The sequence below is a fragment of the Pantherophis guttatus genome, chromosome 1 (assembly GCF_059756535.1).
Source record: "Pantherophis guttatus breed Tessera chromosome 1, ASM5975653v1, whole genome shotgun sequence".
Taxonomy (NCBI): Eukaryota; Metazoa; Chordata; class Lepidosauria; order Squamata; family Colubridae; genus Pantherophis; species Pantherophis guttatus.
In genome coordinates, this window is record NC_142063.1 from 194,650,872 (window position 1) to 194,663,328 (window position 12,457).

The window sequence follows — 12,457 nt, forward strand, 5'->3', positions numbered from 1 at the left end:
ACCTGTAATACAAGGATTATGCCAGTATGAAATCGCTTATCAGCAGAAGTAATGAAAAGTCTATAATGCTTTCATTGTTGACTAACCCAGGAATGTAGAATGAGCAGGACTTGGGTCTTCTGCCTGGCTAAAATGAAGATTTTGTGCATTACAGGAGCTGGATAAAGATATAAAAGTCCCCGTCAGACAGTACTGGGGCAGCACAGGAGCTCAGTGGTTAAGACACTGCGCTTGTTGGATGGAAAGTCAGCAGACCAGTTTCGAGACCATGAGTGCCATGTGACAGGGTGAGTTCCCATCCTCCCCCCCCAGCTCTTGCCATTCTAGCAGTTTGAAAGGATGCAAAGGCGAGTAGATAAATAGGTACCACTTTGGTGGGAAGGTAACAGCACTCCATAACGTCCTGCTGGCCACATAGAATTGCCTTCGGATAGTTCTGGCTTAATGGCCTTGAAACGGAAATGAGCACTGCCCCTTATAGTTGGTGATAACTAGTGGAATAAAATCTGCACGGACTCCTTTACCAATTTTTTAGTCAGACAATATGGAACTAACTTCTCTGAAAAATCCAGACTGCAGTTAAGCCAAAATGATAATTAAGGAGAATAACCAGAGAAGAATTGGCATGCTCCCAGCTGCCTAAGCTGGCTAGTAGAAGCTGAGCAGATCCTGGCCTCTCACTGCATTGTCAACTACACAACATGCAAAAAACATGCCAGGAGAAATGGGTTTACATTAAAACTGGAACAGATAAGATCAATTTTAAGCTTCTTCTGCTGTTGTTGGGTTTAAGTTGAGCGCATCTCAAATGCGTGTAACTTGAAACCATTACTTAGGCATGTTCCTATCATTGCTAAGGGAATGTGAGGATGATCCCTCACCCTTTATTATAGTTAAAGTAATGCAGGCTTTATAGTTGAAATAATGAGGTTTTTTTAAAAAAAAAACTGTACAAAAGAGATACTTTTATAGTAATGTAGAATATTATTTTATAGTATTACAAATAGTTTTCCTTACTTTCTTCCGAAAGGTAACTAATTATTCAACTAAACCAAAAGTAAAAGTAAGGTTGAAGTATTGAGAAACTACCATGTTTAGACAAAATGAGGTTCTGCATATGGGAATTACCCTGCCTAATTTTCTATATGCTTCTCTGTCTGTCTATGTTTCCTCAAGTTTTGTTTTGGGGTTCACTGGTGGTGTACTTTAAAGCGAAGTTGTTTTTGTTGTGGTGTTTAAAAAATTGCTGATATTTAAGGCCACTGGCTTTCTTCTACACCTCTTCCTTCCACCAGTGACTGCTTTGAAAGGTTAAGTTAACCTCAGTTTATCCTCAGTGACTGAACTAATCCACAATTGTCTGTAAAAAGCTTTAAAATATGGCGCCAACTTAAAATGTGACATTCTGGATCCATTTTTGACAGGTATTCCTTGGTTTCACTTATCCAGATGGAGCTAATTTGGCTGAACTGTTGTGACCCACATTCAGAATCGTGAAATGTAAATGGTACAAATGTAACTTCACTTGCCAACAAAGTAGTTCAGTGTTCAGATTTCCAAGATCTGTCTCCCAAAAGAGACCTTAAAAGGAGCTAATTCTTTCTGTAGGGATTCCTGCAGCTATTAATCTATTACTTGTTTCAACAATAGAACGAAAAATGGGATGAGGTCATTAGGATGGATGGTCTGGTAATGACTATACAGTCCTTTTTTAAATTAAAAATGTTTTAAAAATAGATTTAATTCTAACATAAGTTACAATTGTCATATCATGCACACGATCATGAAGTCTTTTCAGTATTAATCTTTAAAAATACAATTTCAAGCGAGGAGCTACAATTACATAAAGAAATCAATGTTGCATCGAAACATCATTCTTCCCAGTGTAATGTTGCAACCAGATTGTTTGCTTGTTTATTTTTGGGCTCTGGAACAAATTGGATAACTAATTAGGATGGTTTGCATCCTTCTTGTCTGAAACAATTGAGACTGCTTTGATCTTGTAACTGAACCTTTGGACAAAAGTCCTAAGTTCTGCTGTATTCTCCAATGTCTTTATTTAAGCTGTTCTACCATATTAGGACTTGTTCACACTGATTCTGTAGTAGAAATGTATGGAAGCAAATGTTCCAAGAATATTCTAGAGAACTCCGGAATATTCTGCAGAAAAAGCCAGCATGGATGGTGAACCCACCATTGTTATAGAACATGCTGTAGAAGTAAAGAAAAGATGAATCCTTATCCTAGGGAAATAGGTAATGACATATTTAGCATAATTCAGGATAAATCTATTTCTATAACAACATAGATCAGAATAATTAAAACAGTGGTCTTTCCAGTGTCAAGGTATAGCTCGGAAAGCTGGACGTTGACAAGAATGAAGAAATAAATTAGATGTCACCTTCAAATTAAGGATTTGGAAATAGTTAATAAAAGTTTTAGCAAAAAGAATCGTCAATCATTTCTGATTGAAATCAAAACATAGAACTCCTTTGAGGTAGTGATCAGCAGACAGACATTGTCAGTCTGGCCATGTGATGTAAGCAGATAATACAATGGAAAATATGACTATGTTTGATAAGATTGAGTGAAGGAAAGCTATCAATAAGGAGGATGGATAGAGTCAAGAATATCAACAGAGATAAGTAATGATGGCAGGCATACAGTCCATACAGTCATCAGAATCAGGCCCAGTTCAAAGGTACCTTAGGTAATACAGCAATGTCCATTGAGTAGAAGGTGCAAAAAGATAAGATGGCACTCATGGAAGTAGAATTGAAGTTCCAGCTCTTTTATCCTTGAATCAATGTGGCATATATGTATAAAAGGGCAGGGCTTTGTTTGCATCATCATAACCACCATCTTGCCTTCTTTGATCCCACCTCATGGATGCAGCTACATTCACAAATATAAACATGGACACCCATTCATCTGGATAATTTATTAATCTATATATAGTAATATTACATGTTATACATATAAATACACACACACACACACAAGATAGATAGATGATAGATAGATAGATGATATAGATTTATATAGATATAGATGATATAGATTTAAATATAGAACATTTTAGACAGATAGATAAGAGAGAGAGAGAGAGAGAGAGAGAGGTGTGTGTATATGTATGTATAACATGTAATATTACAAACAGTGGTAAACTTTCTCAGTCTTTCTTCCCAGATTGCCAGGACTATGGGAAAAAAATAATTATTAATTGCTGTTTCGATTTACTTTTTATCAACTGAAGTTCCATTTACATTAATTAGTCACTTATTGGTTGGTATCGGTCTATATCTGTGATGGAAAACCTATGGCACATGTGCCACAGGTGGCATGCAGCGCCCTCTCTCTGGGCACGCAAGCTGTCACCCCTGTTCAGCACCGCCATGCATCCGCGTGTGCCTCCCGCCAACTAGCTGGTCGTCGGGTCTCTGCCGTGCATACGCAGGGGTGGGTGTATGCGGGGGCATGCGCAATTATGCACGGGGTGGTGGGACACATGTGGGGGGCACGCGGGCATGTGCAGTGTGGCTGTGAGCATGCAGGGGGGTGTGTGCATGTGCCGTGGATGGGGCACATATACAGGGGCCACATGCGCATTGCATTTTGGGAGTTCGGGTGCACATGCACACATTCGCATGCGCATATGCGCGCTTTGGGCACTTGGTCTGGAAAAGGTTAGCCATCACTGGTCTATATGGTTGCTAAGACCTGACACTGAATGCATGGCATGCAATCATCCAATCACCTGTTAACGGCTTTTTGAGATTCTTTAATAAGATGTTAGAGCCATGGTTTAAATAGATGGAGCAGTGATTAAAATAAAAGTCAGAATAATTCTCATTTTAATACAGAGTTGTCATAATACTTCCTAGAAAGACTGTTTACTCTAAATCAGAGTGATCATTAGTGATGTTACAGTTGTGTGAATGTTAATATGTAGGTTAATAGACAAAATGAAATTGCTCCAATGGCTTTCCAAACAAATAATTAAAAAAAAAAACCCTACATGGAGCTCATATGCTGAATACTATCAACAGACCAAATACTTCATTTTATATAAATAGTGAAGAAGATTTGGATCCAGATTAAGGCATACTGATATTACGTGGTTATTGTTTCTGGGTTTCTCTTTAAGATCCTGACATTCTACCTGGCCATTTTCATACTTAACCTTTCCCTTGGGACCTGATAAAGTCAGCACTAGCTATTTTTATTGCTGTTATATGTCAGAGATATAGTAGTTTATGCCAATTATAAACTGTTTTAAAGGACTTGAGTTTGGCTTTTCTTATAGGAAACAATAATACTTGGATCTCCCCATTGTTAAACTTCACATGCATTCCTACTTTATATGGCAAAGACTATAATAGGTCTTGCCAAAGGAAGCCATATATGTCATACATTTGGAAAATGTAAGTAAAATATCACATAATAACACCAGATCCAGGTCATTCTCATTGAAGACCAAAGCAGAATATGGAGTAGACTGTCTTAAATTTCTATGAGTGCTGTTCAATCCTTTTGAACTATGCAGATCCATTCCAAAGTGCTACATACAATTAAATACAAGGAGTCCTGATTAAATGACCACTCATTCAGTGACCATTCAAAGTTATGGCAGTAACAAAGGGGGCTTTGATAGATCCTTGTAGTTACAGCCGTCACAGCATAGTCATGTGATCACTGTTTGCAACCCTGTCAACTTCCAACAAGCAAAGTCAACAGGAAAACTGGCAGAAAGTTGTGAATGGCAATCATGTGACCAAGGAAAATTGCAACTGCATAGGATTTACTTAACAATGGCAATTGGGACTGCAATAGCTTCCATCGTGAATCAGATGGTTATGTGACACCATGCATTATGATTGCATTGCTTAGTGGGAGAGTTGCTGGTCCCAATTACTGTCAGTAAGCAAGGTCTAACTGCACACACACACACACACACACACAAATGCAATATCTTCCCCTCATTGAGATATATACGAAAAGCAACTTCAATGGTTCACATCAACCTCCATATGGAGGCCATGCTAATGCCAGCCTGGTTTGGTCATCCCCCCCCCTTTAACTGTGATTGTTTATTATCAGAAGGTTCAATTTCTTTTGTATGGTTTTCTAAATCCAAATAATAAATTATTATCTGAATATGTATGAGGTGCGTTTTATATACAAAGGCTGCCATCCAACACAGAGTTAAGCATACATAAGCCCACTGATTTCAATCAGCTTAAGTGCACTTAACTCTCTGCTGGATTTTGGCCAAAATGTGTATCATATCCCATATTGTTGAGCTATTGTTTTTTATCTCTTTCTGACACATCTGGCTTAGAGATTGGCTCAAATAGATTTGATATCCAATGCCACTTTATGCGGAGGCTCTGCTCCAGCAGACATATGGGCTCTCAGGGATAGTCACATTCTCACGTCCAGACCCAGATGCACCTTTCTAACTTGGAAACCTGCTATGTTTCTCATCTCATAATTGTATATCTCCCTTCTATTTGCCCCCTTCTCATCTTAAGAAAGAACAATCTCTCACAATCAGAAGGAATGTTTAAAGGTGCTTCATGTATGAAATGGGCAACAGAGATTCAGGGATGATTCAATTACATGCCAGCAAGGATAACTCCAATTTGGTGATTGGGGTAGTGAGGTGTTCAGCTTAACTAGGATTTCCACACAGGTCTTCATGCCATCTTGTGTCTTGCATTAAGTTTAAACGTTTAATTTATCAGTGGTATAAGATGTCTGCCTCTGTGTTAACAACATGGCCTTTTTAGAGTAAAATAAAATGGGACAGTTTGCCCATTCAGGAATGTATTGGCTTGTAAAACAGAGCAGTATCTTTTTTCATCCTTAAACAGCACACTGGTTGTTACTTATCATTAACCGATTGTTCAGAATCTGACAGAAAGAGAAAATGGCTGCTCCAGGCAACTAAGATCCTTAAATTCCATACTTTCAAGAAGAAACTGTCAACCAGATTTGAAAGTAGTAATTGTAGCAATACACTAGAAAGATTTTTCATTCTAGAGCTAGTACTGTTGGGTAAAAATGAAGGACCAAAAGACCACAGTTTGCAAGTTGAGGATTTATTTTTAGAATTGTAAAATTCTAAAAATAAATAATAATGGCCAGGTGTTAACTTGTTCTGAGATCCTTGCTGATGAAGAAAACCTTGCTGAGATCCTTGCTGATGAAGAAAACCTCAACTAATCATTTTAGATCCATAGAATCAATCAGATAAAGAAGTGATGGGCCACAATGAGCCAATTAAGATTTATAATCAGTGAGGTCAGGATTTTTTATTTAAGTTTTTAAGTGTATGAGAGAGAGAGAGATCATGTCATCTATTTTCAAAACAACGTGCTCAAAATTGGCTCACATTATTGGTATCCTGAGCTCCTTGATAGAACATGAATGTCTGCATTTATCGTTATCTTTATCTGGCGGAAAATGGAAAGTTTCAGTGAATTAACTTGTTTTGCAGTCAATGCAAGAACAGTAAAGAAGCAAATAGGCAAGTGTGTGTGTGTGTGTGTGTGTGTGTGTGTAAGAGAGAGAGAGAGAGAGAGAGAGAGAGAGAGAGAGAGAAAGGGAGGGAGGGAGAAGGAGGGGGGAGAGAGAAAAGCTTATGTGAAAGGAGCTTGCATGTTTATATAAAGATGGGGTCAATATGTTTTACAAATAGTTTGATTTAAATTTTAACCAATCTATTTTAACCATTAGTCATTATTTCAATTAATATTAATTTATCTATTTTGATTCTAGCCTTTGATAGGTCTCTGATCAGTTGTACAGTATATGTATATAATGTACCTAGTAATATAAATTATGTTTCATGCACACCTTTCTTGGGGATGGGGTCGGCATCAGCAACTGTAGTTGACAAGACAGAAAAGTTGGGCAGCATACCAGATATTTAATTTTGTTCATAACATTTTTTTCTTCATTTCTTCAATCTTTTTTAAAATCTATCTTAAATTCGGAATTGTTTTTCTCTAACATAAAACATAGTAAGGAATAACTATTACAGGCCTATGCTTTAGAAATACTACACATCACAATGTATTTCACAGATAGTTTTGTATGCATGAAAAAGATAATCCTTCCTTCACTGAAATGGATCTGTTTATGAGAGAAAACAATGACTTCCTTTCTTAAACAATTTAAGATGAACAAAGTAATTTCCTGTTTCATTATTCAAACTTCTTTGTTAAGTTTGGGCTTACGTGTTATATTTTATGTTTGCACAAAGCTTTCCATTGATTAACCTTTAGGTGTACATGCATAGCCGAGAACATATTATTTATTTGTAAAAAATAAATTAGTTGATTTAGCCATGGAGCAAATTCAAGAATCAAAAAAAGAGAGAGACCTGTACATTAGAAAATGATATTTGCTGAACTTCAGTTCTTGGCTCACCCACATTATGAAGCAAGTTCACATTCATTAACACAATATTCTTATTCATATCAGTATCTTATTTTATTCTAGTAGATGCTCTTATTTCTCCACACTTTGAAATGTACACCCAGAAATACTTTCTTTCTGTCGTGTTGAAATGTTTGATGTGTATTATCTGTCATTAGAGTCTTAAACAAGCTCCAGAGAAGCAACTTAGCTTGTTGCTCGAATAGCAACAGTGACCTCTAGTGTGTCTTTTTAATTTCTTCTTTTTTTCTTTCCAGTCCTTGTTCGGACAACCCTTGGAGGGGAGTTCTGGAGGGAACAAAACCCTGTTTTATTCTATTGACTAATTTTTATATTGGTTTTCCTAAAACACAAAAAGTTCCTTATCCTGTAGGTTTAACAATGTAATTATACTTATGAAATAACTGGAAATAATCTTTAAACCTCATAAAAGCAAAAATAGTTTTATTTATTGAATGAAAATTGTACTTCTGTTAAAAAAAAAAATCCATCAACCTTGCAGCGATTAATGTCCTGATCCCAAACCCAGACTGTATCAACTGGCAAATTTCTGCCAGATGTAACAATTCATTTCTTCTTGTGCACTAGAAGAAACAGGGTGTGCAAGAAAATCCACTCTTACACTACATGTGTATCTGCAACCTTTGTGTCGTTTTCTTCAAAAACGTGCTTTCAAAAATGCCAGAAGTTGAAGAATCTTCTATAACTTGTTCTCTAGCCAGGCAAGCATTCTTTCCAAACACAGATTTTTTTTTTTATTTTAAATGTGAGCTGAACTTTGTTTATGTCAATTGAAACAGATCAAACTGTTTAAACATGCTAAACTTTAAGGCATATAAGTAAACATTTCACTGATGAAGTTATCTTCTTCTGGGAAATTTGCACAAAGCTCTTCATTCCACCCCTTTTTTCTATACTTGCAGGTGATCATAGCTTATGTGCTTTTATACATTTCATGTAAAGAAATGTATTCCAGCTGTTTATAGTAACAGCTGCCTGAGTGTAAAATCATCATGCTCTTATTTATATCAATTTATTTTATTTATAAATGTTATAAAGCTGTCCCAGAAAGATAATTTGAAAGATCAGAACACAATTTTTTAAAAATACTGAAAGAAACATAGATTTTAAAAAAAGATAGGCAAATTAGTTACTGTCCTTACTAAGAGAAATTTGCAGATGTCTCAGGTGACGGAATCCTGAGATGGCAGAGAAAAATACAAGACTTCATACTGCAGCTGGAACTCTTCAACATTTCCCTAGTAGAAAGAAAAAATTCTGTGAATTAGGGATGTGCAACAGTTTTCTTTTGAATGATATGCTCAAGGCTAATCCTTAAATATTAGCACAAAGAAAAAGACGTATAGAACAGCCACCTCAAAATCTTTACTAGCACTGATGATGTTACCGAGTTAGGCTAATGAAATGTTTGCAAGAAAATAACAGAACAGAACAGAACAGAATAGAATTTTTTATTGGCCAAGTGTGATTGGACACACAAGGAATTTGTCTTGGTGCATATGCTCCAAGCAAGCTCAGAGAGCACCAAGGACCCCTCATTCCTGAATTTGATTGAATTTAAATTTATGGTAGAGAAGCCCTTGAGCCAATGTCCTGGTGACTATATATGGGCATATCCTCCTTGCAATGGTCTTGGCTACGGTAAAGAAGTAGTTTGCCACTTCCTCCTTCCAGCATGTTTTTTTTCTTTTCAGCTTCTCGATCCAGCCATCAGCCCCAGATTCCAAGTACTGATCAGGGTCAACCGAGGCTAGAACGCGTGGCTGCCAGTGAATTGACGTAATCCATACAATTATTCCCCATTTATTACTATTCCATCTCCACCCCCCACTTTAAAACCCTTTAATGGGCTAAACCAATCAACAAAAGAAAAAATACATACAACAGCAAGAAAGGATCAACTCCGAATGAATTGAGCAGAGCATTTAAAAATAATAATAATATTTTTTTTTTTTACACTGTAGCAGTAATAACTTTGGATGGCTCTTTGGGAGGTCATGCAGATTCCTGGAATTTTAGGTGATACATTCTATGCAAATAGAAGTCTCATACATCAAGGAGAAAAGGTTTATCTCTGCTTTCCTTCTGTTGCCGTCTATCGATTTGCAAGGGGGGGGGAATTGCTTTTTAAAAAAACTATTTCCATCTGGAGTAACAAATGATACAGCCTTTCCGTTCTACTTATTTGGCAACTTCATATAGCTGCAAGCCTTCGTTGTAGCTTTTCCAGTTCACTGGGATGCTGACTCATTGGAACTGGGAATGTTCGGCCACTGGTTTCCTGAAGTGCTGCTGAACCTGTTCCATGACATCAAATTCATGGTGCTGTTGGGCTGCTTAAGCAGTGGGAGAGGGAGTTTCTCCTCTCATGTGTCAGCAAGCTTCCCTGCTTGGCTCTGAGATCGCCTCGCTGTGACATATAAATGTAATCAAGAACTACATTTTTATTACTAGTAGCAACCCCCAAAGTGGAAAAACATCTGCAAAAGATTCCTGCTTGCTACAAATACTGTGAGGATATGTCAAGAGGATAGCTAAAGGGAAAAAAAGGCATTGAGGCTTTGTGAGGCAGAAGGAGAGAAGAAAGCAGAGAGGGAGAAGGACAGCTTCAATGAATAGTAGTAGCAATAATAATAATAGTAATACAATATTTCTGATTTCTCGCAGCAGAGTTCATGACAATCTGTGTGACTGACTACTGCATAGATATACTATGTATGGATGTTACAAAAGACTGAATGCTGGATGCTGGGTTTCTAGATTTCATTAACGGCTTTTCATCCATCCTCAGTGATACCAGCTTCATACACAAGGCATGTAAGAAGGAAAATAGTGAATAAGTTGCATGCTGTGTTCCCAACAGGGAGGAAGGGGGAGAGAAAGAGAGAGAGAGAGAAGCTCAATTTAATGTACAAGGATTCCTCTACATGTCCACTCTAAAGCAACATTTTAATGAAAAGAAGGACTAGGGGTCACATGATAGCAGTGTTCCAATATCTTAGGGGCTGCCACAAAGAAGAGGGGGTCAAGCTATTCTCCAAAGTACCTGAGGGCAGGACAAGAAGCAATGAGTGGAAACTAATCAAGGAGAAAAGCAACCTAGAATAAAGGAGAAATTTCTGTAAGAACAATTAATCAGTAGAACAACTTGCCTGCAGAAGTTGTAAATGCTCCAACACTGGAAGTTTTTAAGAAGATTTCGGATAACCATTTGTCTGAAGTGGTGTAGGGTTTCCTGCCTGGGCAGGGGGTTGGACTAGAAGACCTCCATGGTCCCTTCCAACTCTGTTATTCTATATTCTAATGGGGAAGTCCCCTATTACTGAAAACACTTATATCTGTTGCTCAGGGGTGGGTTCTACTTACCCTTACTTCCAGTTCACAATGGGATCACAGGCGGACCTTGCTTCACTCACACACGCACCTTGCTTTTGCGCATGCGGAGATCGCCGATAATGACATCCGTGGCAGTGGGGGGGCCTCCTGCCGGTTTTACTACCGGTTCTTGCAAACTGGTCCGAACTGGGGGCAACCCACCACTGCTGTTGCTCCACACTATGGTTCCTTTAAGGCAGGGGTGAAATCTAAAAAATTTTCGCTACCGGTTCTGTGGGTGTGGCTTAATTAGTGGGTGTGGCTTGTTGGTCAGGTGGGCGTGGCCAAGTCAACATCACTTCTTTGCCCTTTTTTAACCTACAAAACACAACACAACACAACTGGCTCACCCAATGTAAAAGCAGCTGTGGTAGACCCAAAATGGCCCCTGCAACAAGCAGGAACCTCACACAGCCACAAAAAGTCCAAAAAACCAACTTTCACACTTTACACACACACAACACAACACAACACAACTGGCTCATCCATAATGTAAAAGCAGCTGTGCTAGACCCAAAATGGCCCCTGCAACAAGCAGGAACCTCACACAGCCACAAAAAGTCCAAAAAACCAACTTTCACACTTTACACACACAAACTTTGTGAGATTTTGTGTGTTTGTGTAGTTAGAGTGAAACACTACAGAAACACACAAAATCTCAGAAAGCTGCACAAATATTATTTTATTTTATTTTATTTTTATTTGTATATAAAAGCAGCTAATTTTAAAACTTCCTAAACTTTAAATGGCTAGGTCTAAAAAAAGAACAACTAAAAAAAACCCCAATTAACTATTTTTTTTAAAGCTCCCAAAGGGGAAAAAAAACTTACATGCAGGCAGGCAGGCAGAAAGAGCTGCTCACCGATGAGCTTGATTGCAGGCAGGGAGATTCAGTTGCTTGCTGATGCAATGGATTACAGGGATTACAGCAAGCGAAGCAAGGCAGGTGTGTGAAGGAAAGCAAGCTGGAGGCTGAGGGGGGGGAAAGGGATTTTTGCTACCGGTTCTCCGAACTGCCCGCCGCCATTGCTACCTACTCACCCGAGCTGGTCTGAACCGGGAGCATTTCACCCCTGCTTTAAGGTATGGCTTCATTTATATACCGCTCAAGATAATGCAGGTAAATAGAAACCTGAAAACCCACCTGATAAAAATCAATGTTTGTTTCAACAAAAACCTGAGAGGTTAGATAAGTGAAGAATTATTTTAAACAGAAGAACTTTTCATATGCTATAGCAAGAATATACTTGGAATTTTGAGAGCATATTATGATTATTCCCTTAAGGAACTCACAACCCCCATCTTAACTTTTTTTTCCCTCCTTTATTTCCTCCTGTAGAATTTTCCTCCTCTCAGCTCAAATCCCAGCCCACAATTTCCTTTCTTGGGGTGAGGTGCACACTTTCACACAAGCCATTGCATGGATGGCTTATAAAGCCAGGCTTGATAATAAGTGCTTATTATAGATGCTTTCCTTACAGAGTGCCTGGCTTCTCAGTCTTATATTATAAGAATCTTTAATAATAAATAAAGTCAGGTGATTCAGCTTTATGGGCAGCAAAAGAAGTATCTCCTGACGCTTATGGAATATATATCACATTAACCACCTCCAGTA

At 38.0% G+C, this 12,457-nt stretch overlaps 1 long non-coding RNA gene across 1 annotated transcript; it reads right to left on the bottom strand.

The window, feature by feature from the left end:
* Positions 1–7,873: 7,873 nt before the first annotated feature.
* On the bottom strand, positions 7,874–11,422 carry LOC148116710 (uncharacterized). Its single transcript, XR_015731246.1, has 2 exons — positions 10,834–11,422; positions 7,874–8,705 (listed from the first exon to the last, which is right to left on the bottom strand). It is a non-coding gene; the product is annotated as an uncharacterized LOC148116710 (long non-coding RNA).
* Positions 11,423–12,457: the final 1,035 nt, after the last annotated feature.